Below are 19,513 nucleotides of genomic sequence, written 5' to 3' on the forward strand. Positions count from 1 at the left end.
AAAAAAAAAAAAAAAAAAAAAAAAAAAAAAAAAAAAAATCCACACTGCTGATTTTCTTCTCTTCCATTAATAACAGCTCATCTTGGATGATAAGAAAGCACATCTGGTCTTTGAATCTGAGGATGATGCCCATTAAAAACTATGAAAGAAACAGAGGAACAAAAGAATTGCACTCAAAGAAAATGGGTAGAAGTATGTTGACTTGCCCTACTTTATTTCAAACTGGTGTGAATTTTCTTTCCTCTGACCACACCCCTTTAAAAAAAATACAATTTAGTATAAAAGTGTCAGTTGGCAGCGGCAGAAACCCAATTCAGGATCATTGATGACAGAAGAGATACACATTTCCTCCGGGTGGAAAGTTGCTCCGTGTGCACTTTTGTTTCTTTGCTTATTTTTTTATTTCTCTAGATAAATATTTCTATCTGTAGAATAATATAGAAATAACACACATATCTGTTTCTACAGGACTTGTGTGTCGTTGAGGGTGGCCTCAGGATGATAAGCTAACTATGGTTTATCACTTTAAAAGTTATACCTTTAGGGTTACAGAGGACCTACTCTTTTTCTCTCATCCACAAAGGGCTGGGAAGTCTATTGCCTTTGGTGCCAAATGGATCAGAAAGAGAAAACACGGAAGAAGAAAAGAAAATGAAAGGAGAGAAAAGAATCCACTGTGGATGGATGCTTCAGAGGCGTATGCTGTGGCCACTCCCTTAGTTCACAACAAACTCATTGCTCAAGGTGCAGACAAAACCTTTGCAAAGCGCTAGCCTTGGGTTGCATTTTAAATATGCCCAAATCAATCCCAGCAGCTGATCAGTCAAAATACATAATAAATAGATGATAGATAGGAAGATAGATCAATCAGTAGACAATGATATAGGGATAGATATAGATAGATGATAGCTAGATAGATAGATAGTAGATGGCAGATAGACAGATAGAAGATGGATGATAGATAGATAGTAGATGATAGATAGATAGATAGATAGATAGATAGATAGATAGATGATAGATAGGTAGTAGATGATAGATGATAGATAGAGAGATAGAGAGATTGATTGATGATACAAATAATAGAGAGAGAGAGTGAGAGAGAGAGAGGAACAAGCCAAATGCAAACCTAGTAAAATTGACACTGCTTCTCTCTCTCTACCCCTCACCGCCATTTATCCAAGATTCCATTCATGCCTGGCCCCCTCAAAAATTATAAAGTTGTTTTACACCCTATCAGTTCCCTATTTAACTACAACTTACGTTAGGTGACAGCCATTTTTGTGGGTAAAAAATGAACAACCTAATCCTAGCAATTTTATATGGTTCTAGCTAATATTTATCTACTGGATTACACAATTCTTTCACACACATTATCTCACTTACTCTTCCCAGCATTTACTGAGGAGGGCCCCTATGGTTGCAGACTCCTACTCACACCCTTGGGTCATCCCCTCCCCTTGAGTGTGGGCTGAACCTACATATTTTGCTTCTAACAAACAGAATACAACAGAAGTGACAAGATGTCACTTCAGAGGTCAGGTTACAAAAGGCTGCAACTTCTGTCTTGCTCGGACATTCTCCCTGGCTCTTCTCACTCCCTTGCTCCGAGGAAGCCAGCTGCTGTGCTGTGAGCTGCCCTATGGAGAGGCCCACAAGGCAAGGAAGTGAGGACACCCGCTGGCTGGCAGCTCTCGAGGAATTTGTGATGGTCAGTTTTATGTGCCAACCGGGCCAGGCTACAGTACCCAGCCATTAAATTAAACACACATCTTGGTGTTGCTGTGAAGATATTTTGTAGATGTGATTGACATCTAGAATCAGTTGACTTTTTGCAAAAGAGATTTTCCTAGATAATCTGGGTCTGATTCAATTCACTGAAAGCCCTTAAAAACAGAACCAAGATTTCCCTGAGGATGTGGATTATAGCATCAGCTTCTGCCCAAAAGATTTCACCTGCCTTCCTCACAGCCTGCCGTATGGATTTCAGACTAACCTAGTCAGACCCCACAATTACATAAGCCAGGTCCTTGCAATATATAGATCTAGATAGATAGAGATGTGGGTGCAGGTGTGAATGCAGGTGTGGATGTGAACATGGACTTGGACAAGGACATAGGCGTAGACACATCCTACTGGTTCTGTTTCCCTCTGGTGAAGCAGTAACATATACAGACATGAATCCAGCCCTCAACCACTGAGTGAGCTTGGGCGTGGATCCACCCCCAATCAAGCCCTCAGATGAGACACAAGCCACCACCTTGACTGCAGCCTTATGAGAGACACTGAGCCAGAGACACTCAGCTAAGCTGTATGTGGATTCTTAGAGAAACTGTGAGATAATAAATGTTAGTGATATTGTGTTCCCAAGGGCACCTAGCTAAGAGGCCAGGAAGAAGGGGAAATTTTCTATTTTATGCAAAGGTAGTCTTATGGGATGGCAATAGCCCTGAGTTGAGGAAAAGGAAAGGGTGTTTATCTTCATCTTACTAATGAAAAATAAATTTCATGGAGACCTAGTCTCAGAGAGATTAAGCATCTTGCCCAAAGTCGAGAGCTAGAACTAAAAACAGGAGTCAAGTTCCAGTCTAGAGTTTTCTAGTAAGCCATTTGCCACCTGGATTGCTAGTCCTATATCCTTACTCTGCCCCATGGCGCCTACAACAGCCTCTTTGCTTTCTGACACAACAGGGTGAAAATCTTGCACATTTTCTGCTTCAGACCATGAGTCAGTCTTTTTTTTTCCCAAAAAAAACCTGATTCCTTTTACAGGGAAGTTGTATTAGAAACCACAATCTGGATGTCATTGTTTCTTGGCCCTTTTGATGGACAGAACCAGGAAATACTTTTTAAGAGAAAAAAAATCATAAGGCCATTCTGATATATCCCATTCAAATTTAATATTAGAAGGTTTTGATTTAACTTCTTTGATTTTATGCTGTATCTCTTTTATACTAGAAATCTTAATTTCTAATGACAGTCCAATAATTATGTATTTGTTTTACATTAATAACTTATAATAGTCTCATATTAACAATATTAATATTACTACTGACAAGAAGAGTGCTGAATGGAGTTTAAGAATTATTTGATCTGCTATTGATCCTTAGAAGAATTTTCCTAGAGACATGGATTCAAAACATTGTGTTGAAAGTCACACCAAGGAAGTATGTTTTCTGTGTGGTTCTTCTTTACCTTGATAGGGGTAGGGTCAATTGTTTTCAGTTTTTAGGAACTGCTTTTTATCTTACTTTTATTTCTTTTGTTAAACTATGTAAAACATGTGCATGGTTCCAAAATAAAACTATATACTAAATATATTCATGGAAATCTTCTACCTCGTGTCCTACACTGCTATCCTTGGAGGACCACCACTATTAGTTTTGTGTATTCTTCTAGTCTTTCTTTTTGAAAACACAAGTAAATATGTATATCTACACAAGGAGTAGCATACCATAAACATCATTCTACACCTTGTGTTTCTCACCTGATGCCAAAACCTCGTCCTCTGTGCACTAGTGCTAAATCAAATCTCAGAGACAGAGTTTGGGGTGAAGTAGAAAAGAATAGCTTTATTGTTTTGCCAGGCAAAGGGGGACACAGTGGGCTTATGTCTCGCAAAACTGTGTGTCCCAACCTGGTGGAATTTGGTGAGTTTCATAGCAATGGTTCAAGGGTGGGGTTGCTGATGAGGATCAGGGTGTGTGCAGGGCCTGTACTCCTTTAATCTGGCCTCAGGTGGTCTCCTGAGGAGCTCCTCAAGGTTATCAAACTGTGACCTTCTCTGGAATGAAGAATGCTAACATCTTCCGTTTGTTGGGGGTTTCAGTTCTGGAGAAGAGCTCAAAGCTATTGTTCTGTGTATCCGTTGTGGTGGAACCAGGACCTGCCCCAAGGCTGCACTATTGTTTCTTGACTGTTCCTCCCCTGTCTCTGCATCCCCTTCCTTCCCTGATTAGCAACTGTTTGAATCTGCCCTTCAGGACTCAGGGAAGGTCATGGAGGCTGGAGTCTATTACCTACAAACGAGAAATGGGGGACACAGAAAAGCTTCCATGCCCAGGAGCCCCACAGGATCCTGTGTGGTTTCACACCTAACAATATATCCTAGAGAACAACCTGTATCTGTATAAGAAAACTTCTCCATTCTTTTTCATGTCTTCAGAGTGATTTGTTATGTGGATGTACCCTGCTTTATGCAAGAGAGCCTTTTGAGGAACATCTTCTGTAATTCATAACTGATTCTCATCAGATAGGTCCAGGACAAATGAAGAGGACCTTCTCTCTCCACCCACCTCTCAGCACAGAGAATGAAACTAAATTTTAGCCAAGATGCCAAGTCTCTTGTTTATAACCAGTGAATCGTTGACCTCCCCTCCACACACACTTTTACCCAAACTGATTAAGAGAGAAAAGAAATGTCACTGCCCCACTGCCTTGCCTTTGGTGCATGCCATTTCTCCCTCCACGCAGGGTTCCTCTCCTCCCACACTGCTGAAAGGCCTCTTGCCAAGTGCCCAAGATGCCCCTGCTGCTTGACCTAGTTGACCAGACTCAGGTCATCTTCTCCATGAACTTCAGCCACATTCATTCACTAGCCACGTTCTCACTCCTTTTGCTCCCTCTCCTTGGGTTTTGGCACAAGACTCTGGTCTCCTCCCACCGCTCTGGAAGTTCCTCTTTTCCTTCTTTCTTGCTCTGTCTGTTGCTCCGGGTTCTTAAACACACCTTCTTCTTATCTAACGACTGTTCTTGGTGATTTTTATTCATTCTTACTGCTTCTATTATGTTCTAGATTCCTAGATTTAGGTCTCCAGCCCAGATGTTTCTCCTGGGCTCTCAGACCTATACAACCAACTACCTCTCAGACAGCTCCACTTGGATGACCCCATCCATTACAAACTCTCTCTGTCCAAACTGATGAAATAAAATTTATCTGTTAAAACAGGACAAGAAAAAATTAAACATAAAATTCTCTCTGTGTCCATTTGGGCCTCCTCCCTCCCTAATGTGCAGCGGGCATCAGCATTACACATTAACCAGAGCTGCTCAAAGACAGGAGTGCCTGCTCGACAGCAAAGATCAATCTGTTTTCTTTTTTCTGACGTTAGCAACGTAACTTCTTAAACAATAGCATTCTTTCCCAGCTCTGTAGGGGGTGATGATGACTTGCTGCTCGCTTTGTACATGCTTACCTGGACTATGAATCCTTGGGGAACTTTATGTGAAATATCAGTACATCATTTTGATGTACGATCCTTTGTCTCAAAAATGTAGCTGACTGGGCTTCCCTGGTGGCGCAGTGGTTGGGAGTCCTCCTGCCAATGCAGGGCACACGGGTTCGTGCCCCGGTCCGGGAGGATCCCACATGCCGTGGAGCGGCTGGACCCGTGAGCCATGGCCACTGAGCCTGCGCATACGGAGCCTGTGCTCCACGACAGGAGAGGCCACAGCAGTGAGAGGCCCGCGTACCGCCAAAAAAAAAAAAAAAAATTGTAGCTGACTATGCCTTCGACTTCTACCAGGCAGAACAGTTCTCAGAGCTTCCTGAGAATCTGCTTCCTGGGTTAGCATCCTCAGTTTGGCTCCAATAAAACTCCCTCTTTTTCTTCTTGATACTTACTTGAATTTTCATCAACAAAACCTACATTCAATATCTTCTCTCCCAAATGCCAGTCCTCCTTTTGTGTTTTCTATCCCAGAAAACGGAACCACTATCTACACAATTACCAGGCCTGAAACTCTTGGTATCATCCTATTCTCTCCTTCTCTTATTCCCCATATTTAATTAATCACCAAGTCTGTACATCGCACTTCTTAAATATTTCCCTGCAATTATCCCCATGGCCTGGGTCATTTCCTCTTGCACAGATTACTATCATGGAATTCCTGTCTTCCAGTTTTACCTGCCTTTAACCCAACCTATACAGAAAAGCCAGAGCAAAATTTTGTTTATAGAAGTTTTTATAGAAGCTTTTTTAAATTCACAGCCTAGAGTTTACGTATTTGGCCCTTAGTGCTTCCATGTGATTTTTTTTTTAATAAATCTATTTATTTATTATTGGCTGCATTGGGTCTTCGTTGCTGTGCACGGGCTTTCTCTAGTTGCGGAGAGCGGGGCTACTCTTCATTGCAGTGTGGGGGCTTCTCACTGTGGTGGCTTCTCTTTCTTGTGCAGCACGGGCTCTAGGCATGCGGGCTTCAGTAGTTGTGGCACGTGGGCTTCAGTAGTTGTGGCACATGGGCTTCAGTAGTTGTGGTATGTGGGCTCAGTAGTTGTGGCTTGCAGACTCTAGAGTGCAGGCTCAGTAGTTGTGGCACATGGGCTTAGTTGCTCCACGGCATATGGGATCTTCCCAGACTAGGGCTCGAACTCATGTCCCCTGCATTGGCAGGCGGATTCTTAACCACTGTGCCACCAGGGAAAGTCCCCTATATGATTTTTAAGGTCAGTTTGTTGACTTCTATTAAAAGCCTTGTTGGGATTTTTGCTGGAATTGCATTGAATGTACAGATGAATGTTAAAAGAAGTGACAACCTACAGCATTGGATTTTTCCAAACATGAATATGATATGTCTCTCCATTTATTTAATTCTTATTTTGTTCTTCAATGAAGATATATAATTTTCCTCACAAATTTCTTTCACATTTTGGTTAAATTATTCTTAAATAGCTTATAGTTTTTGTTGCTGTTACTAAAGAAATTTTTGAAATTATCTTTTAAAACCTTTTTATTTTGAAATAATTATATATTCACAAGAAGTTGCAAAAATAACACAGAGAAGTAGTGGTATTACTTTTAAAGGGGTTGTTGTTAGTATGCTATTTGCTTATGTATATTGATCTTACATCCAGCAACCGTGATGAGTTATCTATGGTTTTACTAGTTTCTGAATATTATCTTCAGGTGTTCAGTCATATCATCTGCAAGAAGTAAACATTTTTTTTCCATTCCAGTCCTTACATCTCTTTTTCTCTTGCTTTATTTTGCTTTTTACATTCTTCAATATAGCACTGAATAGAAACAGTGAAAGCAAGCTTCCTTGTCTTGTTTCTTACTTTAGAGCAGAGTTTCTCAATCTCAGCACTATTGACTTCATAGGAGGTGCAGCAGCATCCCTGGCCTCTACCAGTAGATGCCGGATGCCATAGCACGGAGACCTCACCCCCATCCACACCATACCCACTGCAGGTTGTGACAACCGAGAAGATCTCCAGACATTGCCAAATGTCCCTTAAGAGGCAATATTGCCTCTGTTCCAGTCGAGAAACACCACTTTAAAAGGTGTTCTCACATTTCACCATTAGGTTTGATTTTTGCTGTAACCTTTCTATATATACCAATTAGGGTTTAGGGTTACATACCTCAGAATCTGATTCAGGCTAAACTTATCACAAAAGGGACAACAAAAAAGAGATGGCAGGTTTCTAACAGAATCAATGAGAAGGCTGAAAAAAGCAGGCTTAGAGAATAGGCATGAACCAAGGAGGCTATGCAGGAACCCAGGGCCCAGGGAAATTTCCAGAAACAGCCTGGTGAGGGTACTGGCGGGAAGCTTCTGCCCTTGCCACCGGGGACAGCCCCAAACCAGAGCTGCTTCTTTGTGAAACCCATTCCTTATCAAGGTCACTGGTAGAGCATCCAATCGGCTAGGTTTAAGTCACAGAGCAGCTGGGGGCGAGCAGGGACAGGATCAGACTTTGGGGCCTCTAGAATGGTAGATGGGGCTGGGCTGTCACTGACACTCACAGAAAAGTGGATTTCCCGAATGTAGGAAGGAGATTCAGATGCTGAGCAGACTAAAAATATACACGAATATTGAGAAGTAAAATATAATCGATATGGACTACAACTGCATTTATCAGGTTCAGGAAATATTTTCAAAGCCTAATTTGGTTTTTTTTTTTTTTTCCTTTGGCTTGAGGATTAGTTTGATTTGTCAACTGAGCTAGGCTAGAGTCCCCAGTTATCCAATCAAACACTAATCAAGGTGTTGCAGTGCCAGTATCTTGCAAATGTGGTTAGGAAAGCAGGCTACTCGCCATTGAAGTAATCTCCAGTGGGATGAGGGTGGGCCTCATCCAATCAGTTGAAGGCCTTAAGAGTCTACTGAAGTTTCCTAAGGAAGAAGAAATTCTGCCTCAGGACTGCAACATCAGCTCTTGCATGAACGTCTCCAGCCTGCTGACCTGCCCTACAGATTTCAGATTTGCCAGCCCCTCAGTTACCTAAGCCAATTGCTTGCAATAAATGTGTGTGTGTGTGTGTGTGTGTGTGTGTGTGTGTGTGTATTCTGTTAATATATAGATTTGAGTAAAAATATATACTTTTTCTGTTTCTCTGGAGAACACTGACTGATAACAAACGGTGTTTCATTTTATTAAATGTTTTATCTGCATTTAATAAGAGAATCTTCTTTTTTCTCCTTGGGGCAGAGACAGCTAGTTTTCCCCTATTATCTGTTCTCTTTTTCTTCCATAGTAGTAAAATTTCAGGGGACACGTGGCCACTCAATACTTTCCTCAAATCCCTTGAAGCTAGATGTATCCATGTGACTAAGTTCTGGCTGCTGAGTTGTGATATGAAGTATGTGCGGTTGCCATGTCTTTGTCTTGCCCTTGAAGTCACCCGGGAAGAGCAGGGGATGGATAGGAAGGCATGCCTGTTTCTCCCATTTCTTCCTTCCTACTGCCTGGGATATATCATGACGGCAGCTGGAGCAGCCATCTGGACCAGAAGATGGAAGCCATGTGTTGAAGGGGGCAAGGCAATGACTGAGTGTAAGTCACTATTGACCATGAGTCACCACACCAGCTTTAGACCATCTGTGCAGAGTTTTGTGTAAGACACAAAATTCTGTCTTGTTAAAATTGCTGTTATTTTAGATCTCTCTGCTCCAGGAGCCAAACTTACACCCTAATACATCCTGTTAATGTAAATTACACCGACTTTCGAATCTTAAACAATATTGTCATTTTGTTTGTTTGTTTGTTTTGCGGTACGCAGGCCTCTCACTGTTGTGGCTTCTCCCGTTGCGGAGCACAGGCTCCGGACGCGCACGCTCAGCGGCCATGGCTCACGGGCCCAGCCGCTCCGCGGCACGTGGGATCCTCCCGGACCGGGGCACGAACCCGTGTCCCCTGCATCGGCAGGCGGACTCTCAACCACTGCGCCACCAGGGAAGCCCCTGTCATATATTTTAATGTACTACAGCATTCCATTTGGTAGTGGATTATTTTTGGTTTTTACATCTATTTTCTTTTTAACTTGGCTTGAGTATGAGCTTTCTATCACTGTGTAGCAAATTGCCTCACGCTATTTATTCTCTCACAGCTCTGCAGGCGGGAAGTCTGGGTGTGCTGGAGAGGGCTCCACTAAGGACCTCACACTGTCACAAAGTGTCAGTCAGGCTGGATCCTTATTTGAAAGTTTGGGGGAAGAATCCACTTCCAAGTTCATCCAGGTTGTTGGCACATTCTGTTCCTCGAATCTGTAGGACTGAAGTCCCACTTCTGTGCTGGTTGTCAGCTGAAGATGTGCACATTCCCTGACAATGGCCACCCCCATCCTTAAGCCAGCAACAGCATGTTGCAGTCTCAATTTTGGCATCACTGTGACTTCTTTCTGCCACTAGCCAGGAGAAACACTCTGCTTTTAAAGGGCTCGTGTGATTAGAATAGACTCACCCAGATAATCTCCCTTTTCATTAACTCAAAGCCAACTGATTGGTAACCTTACTTACATCTGCAAAATCCCTTTTTCCATGTAATGTAATGTAATCATGGCTGTGATGTCTCATCATATTCACAGTCCTTGAGATCAGGGTGGGAGATCTCAGGGGACCGTTTTAGAATTATGTCCCACCACATGCTGTGAAGCCATTCATTATCTGGTTCCAAATTATCTAGTCTCGTCTCGTCAGCTCAGGCTGCCATAACAAACACCATAGACTGGGTGGCTTAAAGAACAGAAATTTATTTCTCACAGTTCTGGAGGCTCAAAGTCTAAGACCAAGGCACCAGAAGACTCGGTTCCTGGTGAGACATCTCTTCCTGGTTTTCAGACAAATGTCTTCTTGGTCTTCTTGCTGTATCCTCACACAGAGGAGAGAGAAATTCTGTCTCTCATGTCTCTTCTTATAAGGGCACTAATCCCATCACGAGGACTCCATCCTCACAGTCTAATCACTTCCCAAGGATCCCACCTCCGAATACCATCACACTGGGGATTAGGGCTTCCACATATGAATTTGAGGGGGACACAGACATTGAGTCCATAGCATGTCTTATCCCTTGGTCCTGCCCCTATGGACTTGGCTTCTGCTTACTGAGCAGTATTTCCTTCCCCAACTCACCATTTTGTCCCTGAAGTCCTCCTGCGCCTCCCATGAGGCTGAGTCTTACACAGGTCTCAGGTTAGAGTTCACTTTTTCTGGAGAGCTTTCCTGGTCCGTCAAGAATACGTTAGATCCTTCTCTGTGTGCGCCCATCGCACCCAGCATGAAACTTACCAACACAGCCCTTATCACACTGCACTGTGAATGCCTGTCAACAAACCATTTCCTTTAATAGAAAATGAATTCCATGAGGGCAGGAAACCCGGCCCACAGTAAGTGTTCAACAAAAATTTGATGAATGAATGCATAGCAATTGGCTGTCAGTAAACTGTTGGAAAGCTAAGCACATAATTGCTTTACGATGTATACCTCTGTCTCTAAATTTGAATTCTAGGCTTTACTGCCATGCAGTTGGAGTTAGAACTCCAGGGCCAATTTCTAGATGTGCACCTTTGCTATGAACTAAATGTTTTTGTCCCCCTCCCTCCTCATGATGGGATTAAGAGACACCAGAGATATGAGCTTGCTTGCTCTCCTCCAAGTAAGGAAAACGAGGAAACACACCTCACCAGAAACCAGACTGTTGGCACCTTGATCTCGGACTTCTAGCCCCCAGATCTGTGAGAAATAAATTTCTGTTCTTAAAGCCACCCTGTCTGTGGTATTTTTGTTACAGAAGGCTGAGCTGACTCAGACAGACTTGGGCAAATTCTTTAAACTTTCCGAGTCTCTGAGTTGGATGGTTTTAACTTTGAGATCTTTGCTTACACTTTGCAAGATCAAATGCAGAATGGTGTATGTGTATATATATATATATGTGCATATATATATATATATACACATAAATATGTATATATATTTATATAGATATACATATTTATATACATATACATATATATACATATTTATGTGTATATATATATATATATATAAAATATCTTAAGTGCTATGATTTAATGTAGCATTCAAAATCCAAAAGGAGCTAAAATTACAGAGAAATGAATAAATGACCTTGTTTCTGGTGTTTTCTCCTGTAGATAAGTCCGAGCTAACTTAGTTTCATCGTCTCTGCAATAAGGAGGTTGGACCCGTGGGTCTCCAAGGCCCCTCTCCTGTCTGATACTCTGGGCTTCTTACCTGAGATGAGCAGGCATCACTAAAAGCATTACCGCTAAAAGCACTAATTAAAAGACTGCCTTAATATAGACGCAGTCAGGTTCTCACGACTGAACAGGAATCTAACTGTTGAGTTCCAATCTTCATCTCTACTGATGAAGGACAGTGTCCTCCAGAAACCTTCAGGGCCACAGTGCTGTTCAAATAACAAGAGGATAAACAGAAGCATTGGTCAGCCCAGAGTCAGGATTGGCTGCAGGTGCGTGATGGGAAGAATATTTTGTCATGGTTCATAGACATTGTCCATATGGCATGAACATGCAGAGCAGAACCACCTAGAACTCTAAAGACAGTACCGGTGGGCTTCCCTGGTGGCGCAGTGGTTGAGAGTCCGCCTGCCGATGCAGGGAACATGGGTTCGTGCCCCGGTCTGGGAAGATCCCACATGCCGCGGAGCGGCTGGGCCCGTGAGCCATGGCCGCTGAGCGTGCACGTCCAGAGCCTGTGCTCCGCAATGGGAGAGGCCACAACAGTGAGAGGCCCGCGTACCACACACACAAAAAAAGACAGTACCGGATCTGTTATCTTTGTTGTTTCCTACCTAAGTGACTCTTTTCTAGACCTACCTTATAGCTCTGCGTCATGAGATAGTACACCTGACATCACCTGACATCAGTCATAGGACACTCCTGAGTTCAGTCGCTATTCCATGTGGGCAGAGGAACTCACCAGGCCAACGTGAAGGGAATTGTTGATGTCACAGTTTATTTCTCCTTTGGCTTCTTAATCACCTAACACAGGTCACTTTGTCTGTTGTAAGCTGGGGATAATTCTAGTGGCTATTTAAATAGGAATTAAATGAAATAATGTACATAAATCAATTGCTAATACCTAGTAAATGCTTATTGTTAGCTGACCATTTAAGCTATTTAGGACTAGTGGACTCATGGGTAGAAAAGGTAGACAGCTACTTAAGAAGTATGTTTCAAGAAGCATGAGAAAGGGACTTCCCTGGTTGTCCAGTGGGTAAGACTCCATGCTCCCAATACAGGTGGCCCAGGTTTGATCCCTGGCTGGGGAACTAGATCCTGCAAAGATACGCCACAACTAAGAGTTTGTATGCCGCAACTAAAGAAGCCCACATGCCACAACTAAAGATCCTGCAGGAGTGATTGACAGGAGATCAGGAAGATGGCGGAAGAGTAAGACGCGTAGATCACCTTCCTTCCCACAGATACACCAGAAATACACCTACACGTGGAACAACTCCTACAGAACACCTACTGAACCCTGGCAGAAGACCTCAGATCTCCCAATAAGGCAAGAAACTCTCCACATACCTGGGTAGGGCAAAAGAAAAAAGAAAAAACAGAGACAAAAGAATAGGGATGGGGCCTGCACCAGTAGGAGGGAGCTGTGAAGGAGGAAAGGTTTCCACACACTAGGAGCCCCTTCGCAGGCGGAGACTGCGGGTGGCGGAGGGGGGAAGCTTCGGAGCTGTGGAGGAGAGCACAGCAACAGAGGTGTGGGGGGCATAGCGGAGAGATTCCCACACAGAGGATCAGTGCTGACCGGCACTCACCAGCCTGAGACGCTTGTCTGCTCAGGTGGGTGGGGCTGGGAGCTGAGGCTCGGGCTTCAGTCGGGGTGCAGGGAGAGGACTGGGGCTGGCGGTGGAAACACAGCCTGCAGGGGGCTAGTGCATGACGGCTAGCCGGGAGGGAGTCCGGGGAAAAGTCTGGACCTGCCGAAGAGGCAAGAGACTTTTTCTTCCCTCTTTGTTTCCTGGTGCGGGAGGGGAGGGGATTAAGAGCACCGCTTAAAGGAGCTCCAGAGACGGGCGCGAGCTGCGGCTAACAGTGCAGACACCAGAGACGGGCATGAGACGCTAAGGCTGCTGCTGCCGCCACCAAGAAGCCTGTGTGCAAAAACAGGTCACTATCCACAACCCCTTCCGGGGAGCCGGTGCAGCCTGCCACTGACAGGGTCCCGGGATCCAGGGACAACTTCCCCGGGAGAATGCATGGCGCGCCACAGGCTGGTGCAACGTCCCGCCGGCCTCTGCCCCGCAGGTTCGCCCCGCATCTGCACCCCTCCCTCCCCACGGCCTGAGTGAGCCAGAGCCCCCGAATCAGCTGCTCCTTTAACCCCGTCCTCTCTGAGGGAAGAACAGATGCCCTCAGGCGACCTACATGCAGAGGCGGGGCCAAATCCAAAGCTGAGCCCTGGGAGCTGTGCGAACAAAGAAGAGAAAGGGAAATCTCTCCCAGCAGCCTCAGGAGCAGCGGATTAAAGCTCCACAATCAACTTGATGTACCCTGCATCTGTGGAATACATGAATCATCCCAAATTGAGGAGGTGGACTTTGAGAGCAAGATTTACTATTTTTTCCCCATTTCCTCTTTTTGTGAGTGTGTATGTGTATGCTTCTGTGAGAGATTTTGTCTGTGTAGCTTTGCTGTCACCATTTGTCCTAGGGTTCTATCCGTCCATTTTTTTGTTTTGTTGTTTTGTTTTGTTTTGTTTTTTTCTTTTTAAAAAAACGTTTTTCTTAATAATTATTTTTTATTTTAATAACTTTATTTTATTTTATCCTCTTTCCTCTTTCTTTCTTTCTTTTCTGTCTCTCTTCCTTCCCTCCTTCCTTCCTTCCATCCTTCCTTCCTTCCTTCCTTCCTTTCTTTCCTTCTTTCTTACTTTCTTTCTTTCTTTCTTTCTACTTTTTCTCCCTTTTATTCTGAGCCGTGTGGATGAAAGGCTCTTGGTGCTGCAGCCAGCAGTCAGTGCTATGCATCAGAGGTGGGAGAGCCAACTTCAGGACACTGGTCCACAAGAGACCGCCCAGCTCCACATAATATCAAATGGCGAAAATCTCCCAGAGATCTACATCTCAACACCAGCACCCAGCTTCACTCAACAACCAGCAAGCTACAGTGCTGGACAGCCTCTCCCAAACAACTAGCAAGACAGGAACACAACCCCACCCATTAGCAGAGAGGCTGCCTAAAATCATATTAAGGCCACAGACACCCCAAAACACACCACCAGATGTAGACCTGCCCACCAGAAAGACAAGATCCAGCCTCATCCACCACAACACAGGCACTAGTCCCCTCTATCAGGAAGACTACACAACCCACTGAACCAACTTTAGCCACCGGGGACAGACACCAAAAACAATGGGAACCATGAAACTGCAGCCTGCAAAAAGGAGACCCCAAACACAGTAAGATAAGCAAAATGAGAAGACAGAAAAACACAGAGCAGATGAAGGAGCAAGAAAAAAAACCCACCAGACCTAACAAATGAAGAGGAAATAGGCAGTCTACCAGAAAAAGAATTCAGAATAATGATAGTAAAGATTATCCCAAATCTTGGAAATGGAATAGAGAAAATGCAAGAAACATTTAACAAGGACCTAGAAGAACTAAACATAAAACAAGCAATGATGAACAACACAATAAATGAAATTAAAAATACTCTAGATGGGATCAATAGCAGAATAACTGAGGCAGAAGAACGGATAAGTGACCTAGAACATAAAATAGTGGAAATAACTACTGCAGAGCAGAAGAAAGAAAAAAGAATGAAAAGAATTGAGGACAGTCTCAGAGACCTCTGGGACAACATTAAATGCACCAACATTCAATTATAGGGGTCCCAGAAGAAGAAGAGAAAAAGAAAGGGGCTGAGAAAATATTTGAAGAGATCAGATTTGAAAACTTCCCTAATATAGGAAAGGAAATAGTTAATCAAGTCCAGAAAGCACAGAGAGTCCCATACAGGATAAATCCTAGGAGAAGCATGCCAAGACACATATTAATCAAACTGTCAAAAATTAAATACAAAGAAAACATATTAAAAGCAGCAAGGGAAAAACAACAAATAACACACAAGGGAATCCCCATAAGGTTAACAGCTGATCTTTCAGCAGAAACTTTGCAAGCCAGAAGGGATTGGCAAGACATATTTAAAGTGATGAAGGAGGAAAAGCTACAACCAAGATGACTCTACCAGCAAGGATCTCATTCAAATTTGATGGAGAAATTAAAAACTTTACAGACAAGCAAAAGCGGAGAGAGTTCAGCCCCACCAAACCAACTTTACAACAAATGCTAAAGGACATTCTCTAGCCAAGAAACACAAGAGAAGGAAAAGACCTACAATAACAGACACAAAACAATTAAGAAAATGGGAATAGGAACATACATATCAATAATTACCTTAAATGTAAATGGATTATGCTCCCACCAAAAGACACAGACTGGCTGAATGGATACAAAAACAAGGTCCATATATATGCTGTCTACAAGAGACCCACTTCAGACCTAGAGACACATACAGACTGAAAGTAAGGGGATGGAAAAAGATATTCCATGCAAATGGAAACCAAAAGAAAGCTGGAGTAGCAATTCTCATATCAGACAAAATAGACATTAAAATAAAGACTATTAGAGGAGACAAAGAAGGACACTACATAATGATCAAGGGATCGATCCAAGAAGATATAACAATTGTAAATATTTATGCTCCCAACATAGAAGCACCTCAATACATAAGTCAAACATTAACAGCCATAAAAGGGGAAATCGACAGTAACACATTCATAGTAGGGGACTTTAACACCCCACTTTCACCAATGGGCAGATCATCCAAAATGAAAATACATAAGGAAACACAAGACTTAAATGATACATTAAACAAGATGGACTTAATTGATATTTATAGGACATTCCATCCAAAACCAACATAATATACACAGTTTTCTCAAGTGCTCATGGAACATTCTCCAGGATACATCATATCTTGGGTCACAAATCAAGCCTTGGTAAATTTAAGAAAATTGAAATCGTATAAGTACCTTTTCCAACCACAACGCTATGAGACTAGATATCAATTACAGGAAAAGATCTGTAAAAAATACAAACACATGGAGGCTAAACAGTACACTACTTGATAACGAAGTGATCACTGAAGAAATCAAAGAGGAAATCAAAAAATACCTAGAAACAAATGACAATGGAGACACGATGACCCAAAACCTATGGGGTGCAGCAAAAGCAGTTCTAAGTGGGAAGTTTATAGCAATACAATCCTACCTTAAGAAACAGGAAACATCTCAAATAAACAACCTAACCCTGCACCTAAAGCAATTAGAGAAAGAAGAACAAAAAACCCCAAAATTAGCAGAAGGAAAGAAAACATGAAGATCAGATCAGAAACAAATGAAAAAGAAATGAAGGAAACAATAGCAAAGATCAATAAAACTAAAAGCTCATTCTTTGAGAAGATAAACAAAATTGATAAACCATTAGCCAGACTCATCAAGAAAAAAAGGGAGAAGACTCAAATCCATAGAATTAGAAATGAAAAAGAGAAGTAACAACTGACACTGCAGAAATACAAAAGATCATGAGAGATTACTACAAGCAACTCTATGCCAATAAAATGGACAACCTGGAAGAAATGGACAAATTCTTAGAAGAGCACAACCTGCCAAGACTGAATCAGGAAGAAATAGAAAATATGAACAAACCAATCAAAAGCACTGAAATTGAAAGTGTGATTAAAAATCTTCCAACAAACAAAAGCCCAGGACCAGATGGCTTCACAGGCGAATGCTATCAAACATTTAGAGAAGAGCTAACACCTATCCTTCTCAAAATCTTCCAAAATGTAGCAGAGGGAGAAAAACTCCCAAACTCATTCTACGATGCCACCATCACCCTGATACCAAAACCAGACAAGGAAGTCACAAAGAAAGAAAACTACAGGCCAATATCACTGATGAACATAGATACAAAAATCCTCAACAAAATACTAGCAAACAGAATCCAACAGCACATTAAAAGGATCATACACCATGATCAAGTGGGATTTATTCCAGGAATGCAAGGATTCTTCAATATATGCAAATCAATCAACGTGATACACCATATTAACAAATTGATTTAAAAAACATATGATCATCTCAATAGATGCAGACAAAGCTTTTGAAAAAATTCAACACCCAAATATGACAAAAACCCTGCAGAACGTAGGCATAGAGGGAACTTTCCTCAACATAAAAAAGGCCATATATGACAAACCCACAGCCAACATCGTCCTCAGTGGTGAGAAACTGAAAGCATTTCCACTAAGATCAGGAACAAAACAAGGTTGCCCACTCTCATCACTCTTATTCAACATAGTTTTGGAAGTTTCAGCCACAGCAATCAGAGAAGAAAAGGAAATAAAAGGAATCCAAATCGGAAAAGAAGAAGTAAACCTGTCACTGTTTGCAGATGACATGATACTATACATAGAGAATCCTAAGGATGCTACCAGAAAACTATTAGGGCTAATCAATGAATTTGGTAAAGTAGCAGGATACAAAATTGATGCACAGAAATCTCTGGCATTCCTATACACTAATGATGAAAAATCTGAAAGTGAAATCAAGAAAACACTCCCATTTACCACTGCAACAAAAAGAATAAAATATCTAGGAATAAACTACCTATGGAGACAAAAGACCTGTATGCAGAAAATTATAAGACACTGATGAAAGAAATTAAAGATGATACAAATAGATGGAGAGATATACCATGTTCTTGGACTGGAAGAATCAACATTGTGAAAATGACTCTACTACCCAAAGCAATCTACAGATTCAATGCAATCCCTATCAAACTACCACTGGCATTTTTCACAGAACTAGAACAAAAAATTTCACAATGTGTATGGAAACACAAAAGACCCCGAATAGCCAAAGCAATCTTGAGAACAAAAAAAGGAGCTGGAAGAATCAGGCTCCCTGACTTCAGACTAAACTACAAAGCTACAGTAATCAAGACAGTATGGTACTGGCACAAAAACAGAAATATAGATCAATGGAACAGGATAGAAAGCCCAGAGAAAAACCCATGCACATATGGTCACCTTATCTTTGATAAAGGAGGCAGGAATGTACAGTGGAGAAAGGACAGCCTCTTCAATAAGTGGTGCTGGGAAAACTGGACAGGTACATGTAAAAGTATGAGACTAGATCACTCCCTAACTCCATACACACACAAATAAGCTCAGAATGGATTAAAGACCTAACTGTAAGGCCAGAAACTATCAAACTCTTAGAGGAAAACATAGGCAGAACGCTCTATGACATAAATCACAGCAAGATCCTTTTTGACCCACCTCCTAGAAAATGCAAATAAAAACTAAAATAAACAAATGGGACCTAATGAAACTTCAAAGCTTTTGCACAGCAAAGGAAACCATAAATAAGACCAAAAGACAACCCTAAGAATGGGAGAAAATATTTGCAAATGAAGCAACTGACAAAGGATTAATTTCCAAAATTTACAAGCAGCTCAATAACAAAAAAACAAGCAACCCAATTCAAAAATGGGCAGAAAATCTAAATAGACATTTCTCCAAGGAAGATATACAGACTGCCAACAAACACATGAAAGAATACTCAACATCATTAATCATTAGAGAAATGCAAATCAAAACTACAATGAGATATCATCTCACACCAGTCCGAATGGCCATCATCAAAAAATCTAGAAACAATAAATGTTGGAGAGGACGTGGAGAAAATGGAACACTCTTGCACTGCTGTTGGGAATGTGAATTGGTACAGCCACTATGGAGAACAGTATGGGGATTCCTTAAAACACTACAAATAGAACTACCATATGACCCAGCAATCCCACTCCTGGGCATATACCCTGAGAAAACCATAATTCAAAAAAGAGTCATGTACCAAAATGTTCATTGCAGCTCTATTTACAATAGCCAGGAGATGGAAACAACCTAAGTGCCCATCATCGGATAAATGGATAAAGAAGATGTGGCACATATATACAATGGAATATTACTCAGCCATAAAAAGAAATGAAATTGAGCTCTTTGTAATGAGGTGGGTAGACCTAGAGTCTGTCATACAGAGTGAAGTAAGTCAGAAAGAGAAAGACAAATACCGTATGCTAACACATATATATGGAATTTAGGGGAAAAAAATGTCATGAAGAACCTAGGGGTAAGACAGGAATAAAGACACAGACCTACTAGAGAACGG

At 42.0% G+C, this 19,513-nt stretch overlaps 1 long non-coding RNA gene across 1 annotated transcript in view; it reads right to left on the reverse strand.

The window, feature by feature from the left end:
- Positions 1–44: 44 nt before the first annotated feature.
- The window catches only part of LOC113613371 (uncharacterized), a 77,566-nt gene continuing 58,097 nt past the window's right edge, over positions 45–19,513 (reverse strand). The window contains exon 3 of the long non-coding RNA XR_003430230.1: positions 45–139. This is a non-coding gene — a long non-coding RNA (uncharacterized LOC113613371). The remainder of the gene's footprint in view (positions 140–19,513) is intronic.

This window comes from Aethalodelphis obliquidens, unplaced genomic scaffold, assembly GCF_003676395.1.
Source record: "Aethalodelphis obliquidens isolate GAN/ISIS:26980383/991018 unplaced genomic scaffold, ASM367639v1 scaffold1, whole genome shotgun sequence".
Lineage (NCBI taxonomy): Eukaryota > Metazoa > Chordata > Mammalia > Artiodactyla > Delphinidae > Aethalodelphis > Aethalodelphis obliquidens.